This window comes from Phocoena sinus, chromosome 12 (genome assembly GCF_008692025.1).
Source record: "Phocoena sinus isolate mPhoSin1 chromosome 12, mPhoSin1.pri, whole genome shotgun sequence".
In the NCBI taxonomy this organism is placed as follows: Eukaryota; Metazoa; Chordata; class Mammalia; order Artiodactyla; family Phocoenidae; genus Phocoena; species Phocoena sinus.
In genome coordinates this window covers 48,886,539-48,908,352 of record NC_045774.1, presented here as the reverse complement: position 1 = coordinate 48,908,352, position 21,814 = coordinate 48,886,539, and the positions used below count along the sequence as shown (strand labels likewise).

The following is a 21,814-nucleotide window of genomic DNA, read 5'->3' as shown; positions in this document are numbered from 1 at the left end:
GTGCGCCACAACTACTGAGCCTGCACTCCAGAGCCCATGAGCCACAACTACTGAGCCTGCGCTCTAGAGCCCACGGTACAACTACTGAGCCTGCACTCTAGAGCCCACGGTACAACTACTGAGCCTACGCTCTAGAGCCCACGGTACAACTACTGAGCCTGCACTCTAGAGCCTGTATGCCACAAGTACTGAAGCCCGTGCGCCTAGAGCCCGTGCTCCGCTGCAAGAGAAGCCACTGCAATGAGAAGCTCGCACACCACAACAAAGAGTAGCCCCTGCTCGCTGAAACTAGAGAAAGCCCGCATGCAGCAATGAAGACCCAATGAAGCCGAAAATAAATAAAATAAATAAATTTATTAAAAAACAATAATAATGAATCAAGTCATAATTTGACAAAAAAAGCATTTTTATTTTATCATTTAATCACCTTTAAAACATAAAAATTTATGCTATCCAGTACCACAACACATTTATAATAAGAGTTATAAAAATAGCTACATTTATATAGTACTTAGTATAAGGTAGGTATCGTTCTTTGAGCCTCAACCACATTAACTCTTTTAATACTCACAACGTGCTAGGAAGCAAGTACTATACTCTCTCCATTGTACAGATGAGGACACTAAAAGCAGAGAGGTTAGATCACTCTAGGTCACACAGCTAGTTAAGGGGCAGATCCAAGATTCACCAGGATCTAGGAAGCCTGGCTCCAGAGTCTGTACTTTTGGTCACTACAGCTTCACTTCTTCTTATCCCCCTTCTGCCAAAGGGAATAGCACGTGTCAAGGCTCAGAGGCAAAAGAGAACGATGAATTTGAAGTTTGGTAAAGCTGGTTTAGAATAGGGGAAAGCAAGTTAAAGCTGAATGAAAAGAAGGCAGGGCCAGTTCAAACAGGAACAGGTAAGCCACATGAAGGAAACTGGACTTCATCCCAAGCAGAAAAGGATTTTAATCAATCTGTGTTTTTGTGAATAGTTTGGAGGTGAAGAGGGAACAAGGAGACTAACATTAAAAGGCCTTTGCAGTAATTTAAGAGATGACTACAGTCTAAATTAGAATGGTGGCAGAAGAAATAAAAAGTAGATGGAACTGAAAGATAATTAGGAAACAGTATCAACAGAACATGTGGTTAAGAAACAAGAAAAAGTAAAGCAAAAATGATTCTCACTTTTTGACTTGGACAACTGGGTGACAGTGGTGCCATTCACTGAGCTAAAAAGAACAGACTGGGGAAGTTTTTGTAAATTGAAGTTGAGAGGACTTGTTTAAATGGAGATGTCGAAAAGGCATTTGGATAAACCTAGAGCTTAGAAGGAAGATGTGGGCTAGAGACAGAGAGTGAAAAAATTTAGAAATGAAACTCATGACAATAGCAGAGAGGACAGAAACCTGAAGAACATCATTTAAGGAGAAGAACCTCCACAGTATTAACAGTGTATACTACACTACATGATGCTTAACACTGCTCAGTGGTTTCTAATTATGTTACTTTACTCTGGTCTTCCCAACACAAACGTCACTGAAAGCAAGGACTCCTTCTATTAGGGCTTTGCAACTCCACAGCTTTTAACATATCAATGGCTAGTTGTGGGGTACTTAACCAACTGAGATATGCGAAAGGGATACATAAAATATAATTGACTTTAGGAAGCTCCTTTTTTTAGGGTTCCTCTGATCTTTCAATTTGCCCCAGGCTTTTGCTCCCCTCCACACTTGCTGCACTGATTGCTCTAACTCGGCAAAGAAGTTGTTGGTAATTGATGATGTGGGACTTACACAATGGTTCTGTGGTAGACTCTCTCGTTCTCAACACCTATAAGCAAATCCAGTTGAAATTAAGAGAAAAATGGAAGCGTTCTTATTTAAGATAATACACAGTTTGCTCTATTGCATTTTACTACAACAGTAGAAATTTTTATATTTTTATATTATACTGTCAAATCACAAAATACTTGTTGTGTTTGGCCCTCGGTCTTTTCCACACTGATTGATCTTCCTGATCTCTCTTTCCTTTATTCTTCTCTACATCAGACAAGGTTGACCTTTCCAGAAATTTTGTGAACACTCTACTCTAGCCTGAGGTCAAAGCTCTCTGCTCTGCATTCACCAAGCACATTTCTGTACTATACACATGACATGCATCACATACCACTTCGTAAGGTAACTTTTCCATAGTATGTGATTTAAAGAGCTTAGATGATGGAATTATACACCTATTATACTGATACTAAGTCACACAGCTAAGAAATTACTTATACCCTCATAGTACCAGTTTTTGCACCTGTTAATTAAGAATAATACTAACATTGCACAATTTTCAAGATAAATGAGATCACATATGTAAAATACCTAGCACAGTGTTATAGTTGAGATATAGTCTTTGCCCTACAGAAGTTCACCAGAGAGTAGAGGAACTAAGTAATGTGCACAGTTACTAAATATAAGGTATTATGTGAAAAAGTGCCTGAATCCCATCATTTAAAATATTTTTATAACCATCAATTTAATCCTATCTTTCTCAAAGAAGTTTAGGTGAGGGAAAGGGACTGCAGGGTGGGAGAAGAGTCCTCTTGTGACCTGATATGTGCAATACTTCACATCTTTTATATCACTAATTAGGATAATCTATTGAGATTATCATAGGTCATGAAAAGAAACTAGATGGTTTCCCCGATAAGATCAGGAACAAGGCAAGAATATCTGCTCTCTCTACTCCTGTTCAAAATCATACTGGAAGTCCTAGCCAATACAATAAAATGTGAAAAGGAAATAAAAAGTACACAGATTAAGGAAGAAATAAAATTGTATTTGTGTAACTGTCTGGAGAAAATCCAAAGAACAAGAGAACTCCTGGAACAAATAAATAATGATAGCAAGGTTGCAGGATACAAGGTTAATATACAAAAGCAATTGCTTTCTTATATACCAGCAATGAAAAGTTGGGATTGAAAATTAAATACACAATAATATTTACAATAGCACCCAAAAAAATGAATTACTTAGGTATAAACCTAACAAAACATGTATAAGATCTATACAAGGAAAACTATAAAACTGAAGAATCAAAAAATATCTAAATAAAGGGAGACATATTCCATGTACATGACTAAGAAAAGCTAATATTGTCAAGATGTAAATTCTTCTCAATTTGATCTATAGATTCAACATAATCCCAATCAAAATCTCAGCCAGTTATTTTGTGGACACTGACAAACTGACACGCAAGTTGATATGGTATAATCACATCGGAAGACAATTTGGCAGCTTCTTACAAAACTAAACATACTGGTATCATACAATCCAGCAACTGCACTCCTTGATATTTACCAAAATGAACTGAAAACTTCAGTCCCCACAAAAATCTGCACACAAGTGTTTATAGCAACTTTATTCATAACTGCCAAAACTTAGAAGAAGCCAAGATATCTTTCAGTAGGTAAATGAATAGATTAACTGTGGTATATCCAGATGGTGCGATATAATTCAACACTAAAAAGAAATGAGCTATCAAGCCATGAAAAGGCATGGAGGAAGCTTAATGCTTATTACTAAGTGAAAAAAGCTAAACTGGGGCTTCCCTGGTGGCACAGTGGTTGAGAGTCCGCCTGCCGATGCAGGGGACACGGGTTCGTGCCCCGGTCCGGGAAGATCCCACATGCCGCGGAGCGGCTGGGCCCGGGAGCCATGGCCACTGAGCCTGTACATCCGGAGCCTATGCTCAGCAACGGGAGAGGCCACAAAAGGTTACGTACTGTATGATTACAATTATGACATTCTGGAAAGGGAAAACTATATAGACAAAAAAAGATCTGTGCTTGCCAGGGGCTCAAAGGAAGGGAGGCAGGGATAAATGGATGGAGCACAGGTGAGAGACAGGAGGGAAGGGAGCAGGGCAGAATGACACAGCTGTTGAGGATATGGCAAATACTGGTTAGAACAAACTAGGCGCAAGATGGAGGAAGAATCTACTTCCAGTAGATCCTGAGCCTCATTATATGCTCACTGTAATACACCCACAGGTGCCATGACAGTTCCAAGGCTGACCCTAAAAGGCCAAAAAGTGGGCAGTGGCCCAATTCCTAGAAATCCCCACCCCTTCTCCAAGATAGTTAGAATATTCTTCCCACTTGTTAGCCTATGAAATTACCCAGCCCATAAAAACTAACCACCCCACAGCACGGGGCCACTCTTGCCTTTGGAGACATCTGCGTTGTGCCTATGGAATGTGTATCTCTCTAAATAAACTTGCTTTCACTTTACTATGGCTTGCTCTTGAATTTTGCCCTGCACAAAGCCAAGAACCCTCACTTGGTTGCCCGTCCCAGGAACTCGCCCAAGACCTGTGACATGACCAACCTCTTGTGCCCCATTCTCCTGCAACAGGGAATATGTTTAGAGCAGTAAAATTATTCTGTATGATACTGTAATGGTGGATACATGTGATTATGCATTTTGTCAAACCCACAGAATATACAACACAAAGAGTGATCCTTAAGGTAAACTGCGGATTTAGTTAATAACAATGAATAATAATGGCTCATCAATTGTAGCAAACATACCACTAAAGCAAGATGTTAATCATAGGGAGATGGGGGTGGGGAGGATAGGGTTGAGGCAGTAAAAGGGTATATAGGAACTCTCTGTACTTTCCACTCAATTTTTCTGTAAACCTAAAGCTGCTCTAGGGACTTCCCTGGTGGCGCAGTGGTTAAGAATCCGCCTGCCAACGCAGGGGACATGGGTTCAAGCCCTGGTCCGGGAAGATCCCACATGCCGCGGAGCAACTAAGCCCGTGCGCCCCAACTACTGAGCCTGCACTCTAGAGCCTGCGAGCTACAACTACTGAGCCCATGGGCCACAGCTCCTGAAGCCCGCGTGCCTAGAGCCTGTGCTCTGCGACAAGAGAAGCCACCACAATGAAAAGCCTGCACACCTCAACGAAGAGTAGGCCCCGCTCGCCAGAACTAGAGAAAGCCTGCGCGCAGCAACAAAGACCCAACGCAGCCAAAATAAATTAATTAATTAAAGAAAGAAAGAAAGAAATTACTTCCAATCTATTGTTGGTAAATAGAAAATATCCTCCAACTGGCCAGTTAAAAGACCAAAAGAGGGACTTCCCTGGCGGTCCAGTGGTTAAGACTCCGTGCTTCCAATGCAGGGGGGTGCAGGTTCAATCCCTGCTTGGGAAACTAAGATCCCACATGCCGCGTAGCGTGGCCAAAAATTTTTTAAAAAAAGAAAAAAAGGGAGAAAGGAGAAAGGGCGTAGGAGGTAAAATTGCAGTTAATTCAATAAAAAGCCTGAAACTCCTCTAGTTAAGAAGAGCAAAAAAAAAAAAAAAAAAGAAGAGCAGCTCCTCTGAATAGAAGGAAAGTGAAAGAAATAGTGAAACTGGGTTGATCGTAAAATGGAGTGATCCTGTGCAAGGCACAGAGTAGAAACTTAATAAATATATACTCCCCTAACTTCACATAGGTGTATATCCTTAATATACAGTATAATATGCAGCCACTTGATATCAATACAAATATAATTTCCAGAAGACATAAGAAAACCATCCCTCTACTTCCCATTCAGAATCTATCTGAAAACTAGCCATGTTATTAACTTTAAGAATATAACACTGTTAGCTGCTATAGGTCTTAAAAAAAAAAAAACCCTACTCAAGTATCACCTGAAGAAAGTTCATAAATGGTTTCATAAATTCAAAGAAAGTAATATCTGTGATATCTGACACCTAAATGGCAACATATTTGTATTTTTTTTAAAAATCAAAGAAGTATTACCCAGGAAAGTTATGTCATATTATTTTCTGAAAAATAACTCATTAAGAAAGTCTCTATAAAAATATATTTTACAAATGTGTGGGATCTGTCTCTCTACTGAAACAAGAACTAACTTGAGAGAAGAGCATATTAACAAGTTCTGAAGAGAGAGGTAATTAGCATATTGGAAACTCAGATTTTTGGCACATGGGTCTGTCCTCCAGTCATGAGTCATGGACTAAGCTGCCTATTTATTGTGAAGCAATCTTTCAGTAACAGGGGCAGCAAGGAAGAATACAACATGAATAATGACTTGGATAACTTCCGAGGAAGAAATCATAGTGAAATTAGGTCTGAGAAAGTTAGATAGCATATACTATACATTATGCTAATGCTCTTTTCCTTTTACTCTTACTGTTTAGTTAACAGCAGAGAAACTGAAATTTAGTCCTTAGTTCTATTTAAAGTTTTCCATTTTTTATGGATTTTAGTAATACTGAATAAAATTATTCAAGTATTAGCTTGGCTTTACGTTTTGTGAAATGCACCGTTATAAATTATTTTGTGATAACATTTGTGAAAACCTCTCACCTGTCACATACCCACCCCAGCACACACACACAATGACACCAGAAGGCAACACTCTGCTTTACCTTCTGCTGAAAAGTCTGCTACCTCCAACGCTTGAGGTCCATACACGAAGCCCTCCTGGAATCTATGAACACAGCAGAGGCAAAAGGCAGAGAAGTTTATGTAGATTTAAAGTTACACTGCCCAAAACACAAAATGCCAAACGCCTATCACAAGTCTACATATCTGCCAAGGATATCAGATTCTGGATTTGACAATGAGTAAATCAACAATATACTGATATCATTCAGAGTTCATTATACATTATGCAGCTAATTACATGAAAAAAACAAAAGTTGAGCCTTAACTAATTTATATTCTCACCAATATAGGTGATTTACACTATCAAAAATGCTAATAACAAATTTTTAAAATCATGTGAGAGAGCCAATACATATATAAGGAATATATAAGAAATTAAGTAGAAAAATATACTTCACATAATGAAGTGTGATAGACTCTACAGCTCAAGGTACATTCTTTCTTAGGACCGGAGACTGCTGGGAATATAGGAGAAAAACAATTAGAAACAGACATGCATAGGGGAAAGGGAAAAGTAGAACTGTAAAGATATTCTAATGCCAAGATTTAATTTAAGTCTGACAGCAATGTTGAAATGAGTCGGATATTACATATGCTAAGCAGTATAGGGGAAATCTACCTTGTTCGAATCATATAAAATATAAGCATGAAATATGAAATGCTTTTCAGAAAACATTCATGTAAAAAAATTAAGAATTTAAGGACTTCCCTGGCAGTCCAGTGGTTAAAACTCTGTGCTCCCAATGCAGGGGGGCAAGCGTTCAATCCCTGGTCAGGGAACTAAGATCCCGCATGCCCCACAGTGCAGCAAAAAAAAAAAAAAAAATTAAGAATTTAATCAGGTGTATAGTTGATTCACTTTGTTATAAAGCAGAAACTAACACACCATTGTAAAGCAATTATACTCCAATAAAGATGTTAAAAAAAAAGAATGAGATACAAATAAATTACACTATATAGCAAAAAAATAAGAATTTAACCAGGTAAAACATTTAGATCTCAGATTTCATTTCATTCTTTGCTGATGTTGGGCTTAAAGACTACAAAATGCAGCTAGTATATGAGAAAAGGAGTCAGATAAATTTTACTAGCTATTAAATTTAAAAGAGGGAGGCATGCTATCTTTATGTAATATCAAGAAATCCTTAAAAATACCATCAAACAATTAGGAAAGAAAGAACGAAGCATTGTCTTAAAACATGATGATATGTCGGGCTTCCCTGGTGGCGCAGTGGTTGAGAGTCCACCTGCCGATGCAGGGGAAACGGGTTCGTGCCCCGGTCCGGGAAGATCCCACATGCCGCGAAGCTGCTAGGCCCGTGAGCCATGGCCACTGAGCCTGCGCGTCCGGAGCCTGTGCTCCGCAACGGGAGAGGCCACAACAGTGAGAGGCCCGCGTACCGCAAAAAAAAAAAAAAAAAGCCGCCTGCCAATGCAGCGGACTCGGGTTCGAGCCCTGCTCTGGTAAGATCCCACATGCCCGTGTGCCACAACTACGGAGCCTGTACTCTAGAGCCTGCAAGCCACAACTACTGAGCCCACGCACCACAACTACTGAAGCCCTCACACCTAGAGCCCGTGCTCCGCAACAAAGAGAAGCCACCGCAACAAGAAACCCACGCACCACAACAAAGAGTAGCCCCCGCTCACCACAACTAGAGAAAGCCTGCGCTCAGCTATGAGGGTCCAACACAGCCAAAAATAAACTTATTTTAAAAATAGTAATAATCACAGAATGTTATATTTTGCAAAAATTTATATCAGTGCATTTGACATAAATTAACAATTTAATAAAAGTTGTTAACTAAGAAACACAGGGAATATAGAGTGCCAAGCCAAAAAATTTGGGGAGGAAACCCAAAGAAGCAAAGCAAAAGGCTGAGCTGGTCAAAAGAGCCTAGAGTAACAGACAGGGCTAAATGGCAGCCAGCAGGCCACAGTCTCTAAGAGATGGTTGTATCATGTTACTAATTTAGCAGTTTGCCCAGTACTCTCTGCCTTGGATGTATCTTAATTCCCAAAACAACCTTATAGACTACACCCTCCTCTAACACAGTGCTTGTGACATTTTAAGCTAAGGACCTGATACACAGTAACTACTTTCATATTGCATATATTTTTAAAGACCTGAGATAAGATCCCACCTAATAAAACAATAATGGAGCAAAAGCTTATCTAGTATGTATGACGTGCCAGGCACAGTTCTAAAGCTCTACAAGTACTAGCTCACTTGGTCTTTACAACTCTGAGATAAGTTCTGTTATTATCCTCACTTTACAGATGAAAAACTGAGACACAGGGAGCTTAAGAAACTTGCCTAGGGACTCCCCTGGTGGTCCAGTGGGTGAGACTCCACGTTGCCAAAGCAGGGGGCCCGGGTTCGATCCGTGGTCAGAGAACTAGTTGCATGCCGCAACTAAGTTCGCATGCCACAACTAAAAGATCCCGTGTGCTGCAACAAAGATCCCGCATGCTGCAACTAAGACCCGGTGCAGCCTAAATAATTAATTAATTAATTTAAAAGGAAAAAAAAAAAACTTGCCTAAACGCACAAAGGCTTAAGTGGCAGACCTGCTATTCAAACCCAGACTGTCTACTTCTAGACCACACTCTTAGTCACTATATCATCCAGACTATGGAATTAAAATCACACAAACCAAGCACTTAACTATAGGTAAAAAGTTAAACAATTAACTGTTCTTAAGTATTCAATCATGTTATATATATTCTTCAGCATTTGCGACATTTCCTTGGAAAATTAAAATTCAAATGATTGTTGTACAAAATATGTTAAAAATGAGAAATGCTTACAATACAAAACCAAAAGAAAAAAATTTTAAACAAAAAAAGGCCTAAAAAAGACTAAAGAACATATATCCAAATAACATTCAAATAATATTGGTGTTAGAGTAGCAAAATTGAGTGATTCCATTTCCATTTATTAAAACTTGTTGTCATATGATTACACAACTCACTAAGACATTTTTAAACCTTCAAAAAAATTCAACACAATGGATACTACCACATACCAATTAGGATGGCTACTATCAAAAAAAAAAAATTTTTTTAAGGAAAAAAACAACAAGCGTTGGCAAGGCTGTGGAAAAGTTGGCACCCCTATATACTGTTGGTGAGAATGTAAAATGGTGCAGTTGCTATAGAAAATACTATGGCAGTTCTTCAAAAGATTAATAATAGAATTACTACATTATTCAGCAATTCCACTTCTGGGTATATAGCCAAAGGAGTTCAAAGCAGGGATTCTCAAAGAAATATCTGTACACCCATGTTCACAGCAGCCTTATTCATAACAGCCAAAAGGTGGAAGCCACCCAAGTCTCCATCAATGGATGAATGGATAAACAAAATGTGCTATATACATACAATGGAATAGTATTTAGCCTTGAAAAAGAAGAAAATGCCTGCACATACTACAACATGGCTTAACCTTGAGGACATTACGCTAGATAAAGTAAAGAAGTCCCAAAAGGACAAATACTGATGATTCTTCTTATATGAGGTACCAGAGTCATCAAATTCATAGAGATAAAAAGTAGGATGGTGGTTGCCAGGGGCTGGGAGAAGGGGAAAAATGGGAAGTTATTCTTTAATAGGTACAGGGTATCAGTTTTACAAAATGAAAAGCATTTTGTGAAAAGATGGTGGTGATGGTGGCACAAAAACATTAATGTATTCGATGTTGCTGAACTGTACACTTAAAAATGATTAAAATGGTAAATTTTATTTTATGTGTACATATGTTGTCACAATTCTTTAAAAAAGTAATAGGTGTTAAGTGTATAACATACAAAAAGGTAGGTATAAAAAAAGATAAAGAAAATTATGTTATTTCATCTTCCAGAAAAAGTACTATAAATCCTTTTTTTTAATTTATTTTTTATTTATTTATTTTTGGCTGCATTGGGTCTTCGTTGCTGTGCACGGGCTTTCTCTAATTGTGGTGAATAGGGGCTACTCTTCGTTGCAGTGCACGGGCTTCTCATTGCAGTGGCTTCTCTTGCTGCAGAGCACGAGCTCTGGGCTCGTGGGCTCTAAAGCGCAGTCTCAGTAGTTGTGTCGCTTGGGCTTAGTTGCTTCATGGCATGTGGAATCTTCCCAGACCAGAGCTCGAACCTGTGTCACCTGCATTGGCAGGCAGATTCTGAACCACTGCACCACCAGGGAAGCCCTATAAATCTCTTTTTAATGTATATTGTTACATGGTTGAAACAAGTATACTATATACTTTTTTTAAAAAAAGTAATTATTATCAATGCTATGCTTACCAATGTCAATCCTCCTTAGTACTGAAATATTTAATTTTACTAAACGTTTAATTGGAAAAAAAAAATTTTAACTCAAAAGTTAAAATAATTAAAGCATTAATTTTGCACCAAGAACTTAAAGAGTATAATATCAAAATAATAGTTTAAATTTTCTAGGTTTCCCAGCAGAACAGCTTCTCTACTCAGAGTTACCAAAGAGTTACATTCTTGTATTTTAAGACTTTCAATCAAATCTCTTTTGTAAGAGATTACACATGTATTATTACTACTTAGGCTATATTGGTCTCCCTACCTCCATTCTCAATCCCTTTTGCAGCAGACATACTGGCAGCCTACCATATACCCATTCTCCCTTTCTTGCTTAGTAACAGACCCTAGTTTTACTCTGGGCAGCATACCCACATAAGAGTGTACACTTCCTAGCCTTCCTTGCTGCTAGGACTGGTGAATAAGCTAGAAGTGGAAGTCATTGGATGGGACTTCCAGGAAAGCTACTGAAAGGGGATGATTTGGCTGTGTGTCTGTCTGCAACTTGGACATGATGAATGGCACTCCAGCAGTCATTTTGGACCATGAGGTAACAGAATTTATGCCAAAGGACAGTGAGGCAGACAGAAGGAACTCAGGTCCTTGATGAACTCAGATCCTAGAGTCACCATACAAAGTTTCAGTGTGAGAAATATACCTCTATCTTGTTGAGACCACTTGTTTTGTATCTAGGTAAACCAGAATCTAATTAAATAACTCACTTTTATGCTGCTATTAGTGATCTTTCTAAAATGTAAATCATAATTATCAAAATCCTTATCTTGCCACATACGCCCTTCCATGACTTCTTTGGCCTCTGCTTATTTCTGCAGCCTTACTTTAACCTTAAGCTCCAGCCATAAAGAACCACATGTAGGATGGTGACCGCAGTTAACAATACTGTATTGCATGTTTGAAAGTTGCTAAGGGAATAGATCTTAAAAGTTCTCATCACAAGAAAAAAGAATTTTGTAATTACGTATGGTGACATACTAAAAAGAAATAGGGAGAGAATATGTATTCTGCACCCAGGATATGGTGTACTATCTATGCCATTAGGTCAATTTTATTAACTGTGTTACCTAAATTGTCAAAATCCTAAAGATTCCTAACTGTACTGTTGTATCATTTACTATGAAACGTATATTTAAACTTTTACTCTGGAAAAAAAAAGAAAAGAAATTCAAATGTGATTCATTTCAAATCACAAAAATTCTGATATTAAGGAATATATTAGAAGACATCAGGATTCTAAGCCAGTTGATAATACTTAATTTCCTTAACTATAAAATATCATTTCTCTTCCCAAACAAACCAAGTATCCTGAGTGGATAAATAAATCTTTTTTTTTTTTTCAGTACAACTTCTGAGGTCTTGAGGAGAAAAAGGCAACAGAGAACATTTTCTCTCTTGCAAGACATCCTTACAACAAATATTCATTGAGTATCATTTATGTGCCAAGCATTGTACTAGGCAGTTAAATACAGAATAATGAGCTCTTTGAAAAAGCTCCAAGGTACTAAGAGCGTATTTATCGTCATCTACGTGAGATGAGAAAGCTTAGAGGAGATGGCATTTAAATTTTTTTAAAGGGAAAATGAAACTTAAGAAAAAGATTTAATTTTCCATTTTTTATGAGCTCCATTTGTTTTTAGGTAAAATAGGAGGAGCCAGTGTCTTTTTAGTGCCCACTATGTAGCCCTGTACCAGGTTCTTTACACAGGTTCTTTACATTTAATTATCTCAATTAAGCCTCATAAAATTTCTGTGAGATACTTCTTAACCTCATTTTAAAGGCTAAGAAATATAATACATAATTTGTTAAACAGCTAGGATCTGAGCTCAGAAATATCTGCCTCTAACAACTGACACTCATTACACATTAGCTCTTAAAGCTTTAGATATAAACATAAAATATAGGGGCCAAGAGAAAGTTATCAATAAATAACTCACCAATTAACTTAGCTTCCATATGCTTCATCACTAACTACAACAGTTTAGCTGGGTATAAGGAAGCCACTTTTTAAATGACGAGGAAAAAACTGACTTTAAAGAGCACAACTGATAGAATCAAAATTCAAACTTTCTGAAGTAAGCTTTAAAGCATAAATAAAAACCAACAGCAAAACTTCAGAATAAATCTTTCTCATTACAATCGTCTTTCATTCCCTCCAGTATTAAGTAGGAGAATACATTGCAGGAGATAACGTCTCTCCTAAATTCTATGTATGTTTTACAATCCCAATCGATGACCCTGAAAGAAAGCCTATTTCTCACCACATAATACTGATATTTACAATAATACCTCAGATGAGTAACTACATCCATTAAAAGTTTAGTAAAAATACTAATAATAATAGAGTCCAAACAAGAAAATAACTCTAGGGAAAAAATTAATTTAATGCTATGACTGTTGTGATTCAACAATCCTTACCCAGATCTTCTCAAGCCTCAAAAGAGATGTATTATTACGACAGTGCATGTATCCAGGCAACTCTTTATAAGAGGTTCAGGAAAGGATATAACCTAAAACTAAATAAGAAGTCCCCCGAAATGTTGCACAAGACATTTCAGATAGGTAGAATAAAGTGTCCCAACAGTGAGGATGGTTCAATGCAATGGTGAATAACCAAAAAAGCTTTAAATTTTCTCCTATGGGAATATTTTAAAATTCAGAAATTTTTATCTATATGAAAGTTCATGTTTAATCCTATCTGAAAACAAAAGAGGTTGGCATCAGCAACCTAAGTCTTTCTCACCCAGGAACAAATGTCTTAGCCCCGTAACCCCCAGCCATTAACCAACCAATCATATTTTAGTCACCTGGTTACTGAGGATCTTTCACTGGGTCCCAGAACTCAGAGTCCACATCAATAATGCCTTGTTATGCATATTTTTACACAACATAGAACAGAGGTTTCACACTGCGAATTTTACAGCCCTGTTCCCCATGGTGAGAAACACAACAGAACCTGATGAAAGTAAGATCCTACTCAGAGACCTAAATAACCCTTAATTCAGAGTCAAAGAACCTCTGCCAACAACTTGCCCAGGTGCCTCTCCCACCGCACTCTGATCCCAATTCCTCAGAATAAATATTTAAAGATTCCAACAGGAAATTTGTGAAATATAAAAACTAATGCTGGGACTTCCCTGGTGGTGCAGTGGTTAAGAATCCGTCTGCCAACGCAGGGGACACGGGTTCAAGTCCTGGTCCGGGAAGATCCCACATGCCATGGAGCAACTAAGCCTGTGCGCCACAACTACTGAGCCTGCACTCTAGAGCCCACGAGCCACAACTACTGAGCCCACGTGCCACAACTACTGAGCCTGTGCCCTAGGGCCCACGAGCCACAACTACTGAGCCTGCGTGCCACAACTACTGAAGCCCGCACGCCTAGAGTCCGTGCTCTGCAACGAGAAGCCACCGCAATGAGAAGCCCATGCACCACAACAAAGAGCAGCCCCTGCTTGCCACGAGAGAAACCCTGCATGCAGCAACAAAGGCCCAACGCAGCCAAAAATATATTATTTTTTAAAAACAACTAATGCTACAGTTACACACCAAAACAGAAGCAACTTCTCAAAGGAACCTGCTATCCTCAACTAATTCAAGGGAGAAACACAATTAGTAAGAGAAAAGGACATAACAGTTCTTACCTGTCAAAACAGAATTGAATTCTTACTTTTATACTACCTGCCTAAATAAACCTGGAAATACAGGAAGAAAATAAGAACAAAGGATACACTTTCCACTCTGTAATTATGCAGTTGGTAAAACTGCTATTTTTCCTTTTATGCCACCTCACTGACCCCACAATTTGGACCCAGGTTCTGGGCAACCCACTCAGCTACCTTCCTGGCCTTTTTCAGAGCTGCAGGAGCGGGCTCTTCACCCCACTCATCCAACTGGTCACTGAATCCCACTTATCTCCTAAATATCTTTTGACCTTCCTCCCAGCTTTGCCCCTTTTCTTTCTTTTTAAAAAATTTTCAATTTATATCGGACTATAATTGATTTACAATGTTGTGTTAGTTTCAGGTGTACAGCAAAGTAATTCAGTTATACATATACATATATCTATTTTTTTCCCATTTACGTTATTACAGAATATTGAGCCGAGTTCCCTGTGCTATACAGGAGGTCCTTGTTGGTTATCTATTTTAAATATAGTAGTGTTTATATGTCAATCCCAAACTCCCAATTTATCCCTCCCCCCCACCCCCACAACCTTTCCCCTTTGGTAACGATATATTTGTTTTCTAAGTCTGTGAGCCTGTTTCTGTTTTGCAAATAAGTTCACTTGTATCATTTTTTAGATTCCACATATAGGCGATATCACATGGTATTTGTCTTTCTCTGTCTGTCTGACTCACTTCACTTAGTATGATAATCTCCGGGTCCATCCATGTTGCTACAAATGTAGCTTTGCCCCTTTTCTACCCCCACAGCTGCCACTAAGAAACAGGTCCTCCTCATTTCTCACCTGGACCTCTCTAACAGCCTCCTGCTCCACTCTCCTCCCTCTCTGGTCCACTCCACCATCCACACTGCTGCAAAACTGATCATGAAATTCCACTGTGAGGTTACACACCCAACTGTTAGCAGTAGTTATCTCTAGTGAATGCCTACATTTCTGGTGTTACTTGTTTGCACTTTATAACAAGCATGTATCCCTTTTACAGTCAGAAAAGAATGTTTACTATTTCCATTTTGGGAACTATTAGAATCTATTCCATTTGAAATCTATCACCCCATTTCATCAGGTTAAAGGTCACATTCTTTAGCCAGGCACAGGATGATCATGCTCTGCCTTTCTCAGACGTATTTCTAATCTCCATCCCCAGTACTTACCTTAGCCATACTGAATTACCTGCTCTTGTGTTTCTTGATAGCCTAATTTTATTTTTTTAACATCTTTATTGGAATATAATTGCTTTACAATGGTGTGTCAGTTTCTGCTGTATAACAAAATGAATCAGCTATATGAATACATATATCCCCATATCCCCTCCCTCTTGCGTCTCCCTCCCTATCCCACCCCTCTAGGTGGTCACAGAGCACCGAGCTGATCTCCCTGTGCTATGCGGCTGCTTCCCACTAGCTAGCTATTTTACGTTTGGTAGTGTATATATGTCCATGCCATTCTCTCACTTTGTCCCAGCTTACCCTTCCCCCTCCCCATGTCCTCAAGTCCATTCTCTACATCTGCATCTTTATTCCTGTCCTGTCCCTAGGTTCTTCAGAACCATTTATTTTTTTTAGATTCTATATATATGTTAGCATACAGTATTTGTTTTTCTTTCTGACTTACTTCACTCTGTGTAACAGACTCTAGGTCCATCGGCCTCACTGCAAATAACTCAATTTCGTTTCTTTTTATGGCTGAGTAATATTCCATTGCATATATGTGCCACATCTTCTTCATCCATTCATCTGATGATGGACACTTAGGTTGCTTCCATGTCCTGGCTATTGTAAATAGTGCTGCAATGAACATTGTGGTACATGACTCTTTTTGAATTATGGTTTTCTCAGGGTATATGCCCAGTAGTGGGATTGCTGGGTCACATGGTAGTTCTATTTGTACTTTTTTAAGGAACCTCCATACTGTTCTCCATAGTGGCTGTATCAATTTACATTCCCACCAGCAGTGCAAGAGTGTTCCCTTTTCTCCACACCCTCTCCAGCATTTATTGTTTCTAGATTTTTTGATGATGGTCATCCTGACGGGTGTGAGATGATATCTCATTGTAGTTTTGATTTGCTTTTCTCTAATGATTAGTGATTTTGAGCATCCTTTCATGTGTTTGTTGGCAATCTGTATATCTTCTTTGGAGAAATGTTTATTTAGGTCTTCTGCCCATTTTTGGATTGGGTTGTTTGTGTTTTAGATATTGAGTTGCTTGTAAATTTTGCAGATTAATCCTTTGTCAGTTGCTCCGTTTGCAAATATTTCCTCCCATTCTGAGGGTTGTCTTTCATCTTGTTTATGGTTTCCTTTGCTGTGCAAAAGCTTTTAAGTTTCATTAGGTCCCATTTGTTTATTTTGGGTTTTATTTCCATTTCTCTAGGAGGTGGGTCAAAAAGGATCTTGCTGTGATTTATGTCATAGAGTGTTCTGCCCATGTTTTCCTCTAAGAGTTTGATAGTGTCTGGCCTTACATTTAGGTCTTTAATCCATTTTGAGTTTATATTTGTGTATGGTGTTAGGAAGTGTTCTAATTTCATTCTTTTTACATGTAGCTGTCCAGTTTTCCCAGCACCACTTACTGAAGAGGTTGTCTTTTCTCCATTGTATATTCTTGCCTTCTTTATCAAAGATAAGGTGACCATATGTGCGTGGGTTTTTCTCTGGGCTTTCTATCGATATCCTAATTTTATACATTTTGCTTCCCCTGTATAGAACACAGAAATGTAACAATAATCTTGAGTTTGTCCCTAATAATCAACCTACCTCCCACTATTAGCTATGTCATTAATCTAAGAAAAATAGACTTATCTCACCTTGCAGCACATTATGTCTAATTGTAGCCCACAGTACCACAGTTGTACCAACATACTAAATTCTTTCCTTCTAACCAGGGAGGAACTGGTGTTTTTAAAAGGATAAATTAGGAAGGCACTCTGCATCCATAGCCAAAGAGATGATATGGGAAGAGGCACAACGCAGAGTGCTCAATTTGGGTAGAGGATTGAAGAGTAGAGAAAAATAGGGCAAGTACCCTGGATAAATTTGCAGCACAACTTCTCACTGAGTGGAACAGCTTTATCTGAAGTGTTATAAATTTTCATCAAGTAAAAGCATAATAAAGTTAAATTGGAAAATAGTACGAATATTTATATTACTTTCCCTTCTTTTAGCATGAAAATTTTAAAGTTGGCCACTTTTTCAAAGCACATCATTGGTTTCACCTTCCTTCAGTTTCTTCTACTACGTAAACAAGTACAAACAACCATATGGAAATTACAGAGACTGTGTAACTTAATGAAATCTCTTCTTCTAATTATAAATTACACACAATTCTCTCTTTCAAACCATGTTAAATACAGAAACAAAACCAAGATCTTTACAACTACAAACCAAACACATGAAAATAAGTCAAAACATTCCTTTCATTTGATTGTGTAACTGGGTAAAATAAAACCAGCAAATTGCATTGCCCAATACAGATTTCTACCTAAAGAAATAAATCAAGAAAAAGATAGGGCTTCCCTGGTGGCGCAGTGGTTGGGGGTCCGCCTGCCAGTGCAGGGGACACGGGTTTGTGCCCCGGTCCCGGAGGATCCCACATGCCGCGGAGCGGCTGGGCCCGTAAGCCATGGCCGCTGAGCCTGCACGTCCGGAGCCTGTGCTCCGCAACGGGAGAGGCCACAACAGTGAGAGGCCCGCGTACCGCAAAAAAAAAAAAAGAAAAAGAATCCGCCTGCCAATGCAGGGGACACAGGTTCAAGCCCTGGTCTGGGAAGATCCCACATGCCGCGGAGCAACTAAGCCCGTGCACCACAACTACTAAGCCTGCGCTCTACAGCCCGCGAGCCACAACTACTGAAGCCCACGCACCTACAGCCCGTGCTCTGCAACGAGAAGCCACTGCAATGAGAAGCCCGCGCACCACAACAAAGAGTAGCCCCTGCTCGCCACAACTAGAGAAAGCCCACGCACAGCAACAAGACCCAATGCAGCCAAACATAAATAAATAAATAAATTTATTTTTTTAAAAAAAGATAGGGAAAGAGGGATGGGGACAAGGACAGTTCAACAGGTTACAATGGCTGAGGAGCAAATCTAAGGATTTTCATACTTTTTGCACTACATTATATAATCTTCATTCTATTAAAAGAACAAAATTACAATGTTCTTACCTGTAATAATGGTATTATGGTTACGCAGGAGAATGTGTTTATTTTTAGGAGAGGCATGCTGAAATATTAAAGGCTATAGTGCCATGATGATTGCAACTTAGTTTCAAGTGGCTCAGAAAATATATATACGTATGTACAAACATATTTACAGACAAAGCAAATATAGCAATCTGTTAACTATTTAATCTGGACCTGAGGATGGCAAACTATACCCCAAGCCAAATCCAGCTGAGCCTGTTTTTGTAAATAAACTTTTACTAGAACACTGCCATGCCCTTTCATTAACCTGTTGTCTACAGCTGCTTTCTCTCTACAACTCCAGAAGTAATAGTTGTAACAGAGACCATATGGCCTCCAAAGCCTAAAATATTTACTGGCCCTTTACATAAGTACAGAAAATATCTGGCCCTTTACGGAAGAAATTTTGCTAACTCCTATGTAGACAGTGGATATATAGGTGATCATAGAACCAAGTCTTTAAGCTTTTCTGTATGTTTGAATTTTTTTACAATAAAAAGTTGGAAATACATACACTTTTATACACAAATCTTTTGATTTCTTCAGAATACAGACAAATACAGAAACAGATCATTGAAAAAGAGAGCTTGCACACAATCATAATACTGGTATGATACTAAAAAGAGTTATGCAGTTTTTAGTGCAAAAGGAACAACTTTTTAGGACAGCAATTTGGAGATATCTAATTTTAAACACTCCTACCCTATACCTATCCTACAGAAATACACAAGTGTGAAAAGATTAGTAGCAGTGCTTGTTATCTGTCAGACCCTTCACATGTCACGCAATCCTCACAACAACCCTATGAGGTAAGTAAGGACCACTATTCTCCCCATTTTACATACGAGGAAACTAAGACATAGAGTTAATTTGCCCAAGTCACACAGCCAATGGTATCACTGGGATTATGAATTCAGATAAAACTTCAAAGCTCAATCGTAATCACCATACAACACTGCCTGTTGAAAAAAAGGACAAAGGAAGTAAACGCAAAATAACCAAAAGATGAATACATAGAACCAATACACAATGCAGACATTCAACCTCCCTGGTAATAAAATAATAATAATATAAATGAAAGCAAAATATCATATGCCTGTCAGCTTAGATAAGCAGAAAAAAATCTAATGTGGGCAAGAGTAAGAAGAAAGAAGCAGCACCGTGCCCTTTTGATAGACGTGTAAGTAAAGTCAACCTACTTGGAGAAAAGAGTGTGGCAATATGTTCCTAAATTCTAAATGGGCATATCCTGTGATCCAACAATTCTGCTTCTAAGAATTTATTCTACAGGGATAATCAGACAAGTGGGCAAACATAACAAGCATTATTTTCTACAGTAAAACAAAAATAAAAACCCAGAAACAACATAAATGTTTATTAATAATAGAAAAATACAGACAATGGAATACCATAAAGCAGTTCAAAATCATTATATAAATCTCTTACTAACAGAAAGATACCAACATATAGCATTTAGATATTTTAAAAGAACAGATTAAAACCACATACGGAGGATGATCCTACTTCTGTAATTTTTTTTTTAAAGGTGAGTATGTTTGTTTGTATACAGACCACAAATGGATGAAAAGATGTCAGGAAGGAAATGCACCAAAATATTAAGTAATTATCTCTAGATGGTGGGATTTTGAGTGAAAGTTTCTTACTTCCTCCCTTATTTCTTTCCTTATTATCTAATTACTTTTGAACATTGTATAACTTTTATAATTATTTTTAAAAACCAATTTTAAATATTTGCTTTTTACAGCTCAATAATTACTATTTCCTTATTTATAACATGCAGTGTATATTAAGGAGTTCATAACAATTTGTTAAGGACTTAATGACACTCTAGAAATAAAGAGATACTAAATAGCCAATGATCACCAAAATTTCATGTTAAAAAATTAATGGTAATAGGATTAACACATTTTTTTTTTTTTTTTTTTTGGCCTCTCACTGTTGTGGCCTCTCCCATTACGGAGCACAGGCTCCGGACGCACAGGCTCAGCGGCCATGGCTCACGGGCCCAGCCGCTCCACGGCATGTGGGATCCTCCCAGACCGGGGCACGAACCCATGTCCCCTGCATCGGCAGGCGGACTCTCAACCACTGTGCCACCGGGGAAGCCTCATATATTTTTGATAGCATAAAAGCATCATCTTCTTTATTCCTCACAACTCACTCCCCATTTTTACATACTTCTCTTTTCAGACCCTAATCCTTTCCAGTTCTTCCCAAGGTATTAAAAACACTTTTTATACACGTTTAGAATTTATCTTGCCCAAACACCTCCAGATCTCTGAGTTTATTATTTCTTTTACCTCTACACTATGTATTTACCACTCATCCTACTACACTAAAAATCACTTCTCTGTCTGGCTCACTCTTCATCCTTCAAAACTCAGCTCTCATAGGCTTTCCCTGCTCTTGGAAGCTTTCCAAATCACCCGCACAGTCCTGGGTCAGTTCAGTGTCCCTCCTGGTTACCCCCACAGCATCCTGTGCACACCTGTAAAACAGAATTTATAGCCCTGTATTGTAATCTATTTCATTCTCTCACTAGATTGTAAGAAAAGGAACTGTCTTCTATCCTTACACTCCTAATTCCTGCACAGGGTTATTCAGTAAGAGTCAAATAAATGAGTGAATGATACTGCTTATTACCTTTTTTCACTGTATATTTTTAATTTAGCCCAATATACTATAAATCCTTAAAGGATGGAACTTTGTCACATGTGTCTTTGCTTTAAAAAAAATTTTTTTAATTGGAAAAAAAAATACTATCAGACCTAAATGTAAGACCTAAAACTACAGAACTCTTAGAAGAAAACAAAAAAGTAAATCTTTGCAACCTTAGATCAAGTAGCAGTTTCCTAGTACAAGCAACAAAAGAAAAAAAGACATAAAGTGGACATCACCAAAATTAAAACCTTTTGTGCTTCAAAGGACACCATCAAGAAAGTGAAAAGGCAATCCACAAAATGAGAGAAAATATTTGCAAATCATAAATCAGATAAGGGCCTAGCATCCAGAATATATAAAGAACTCTTACAACTCAACAACAACAAAGAATAAAATGACAGCCCAATTAAAAAAATGGGAAAGGGATTTGAACAGACATTTCTCCAAAGACTATACACAAATGGCCAAAAAGCACGTGAAAAGATGCTCAATATCA

The 21,814-nt window shown here is 38.2% G+C and overlaps 1 protein-coding gene across 3 annotated transcripts in view; it reads right to left on the bottom strand.

The window, feature by feature from the left end:
- Positions 1–21,814, bottom strand: part of CDK19 (cyclin dependent kinase 19) — a 184,977-nt gene that overhangs the window by 141,850 nt on the left and 21,313 nt on the right. The window contains exon 2 of one of the 3 annotated variants that reach the window (XM_032651357.1): positions 6,420–6,481. The exons of the other annotated variants lie outside the window; for them this stretch is intronic. The gene's annotated coding sequence lies outside the window, so the exon portion shown is untranslated. The remainder of the gene's footprint in view (positions 1–6,419; positions 6,482–21,814) is intronic. 3 annotated transcript variants of the gene reach the window in all.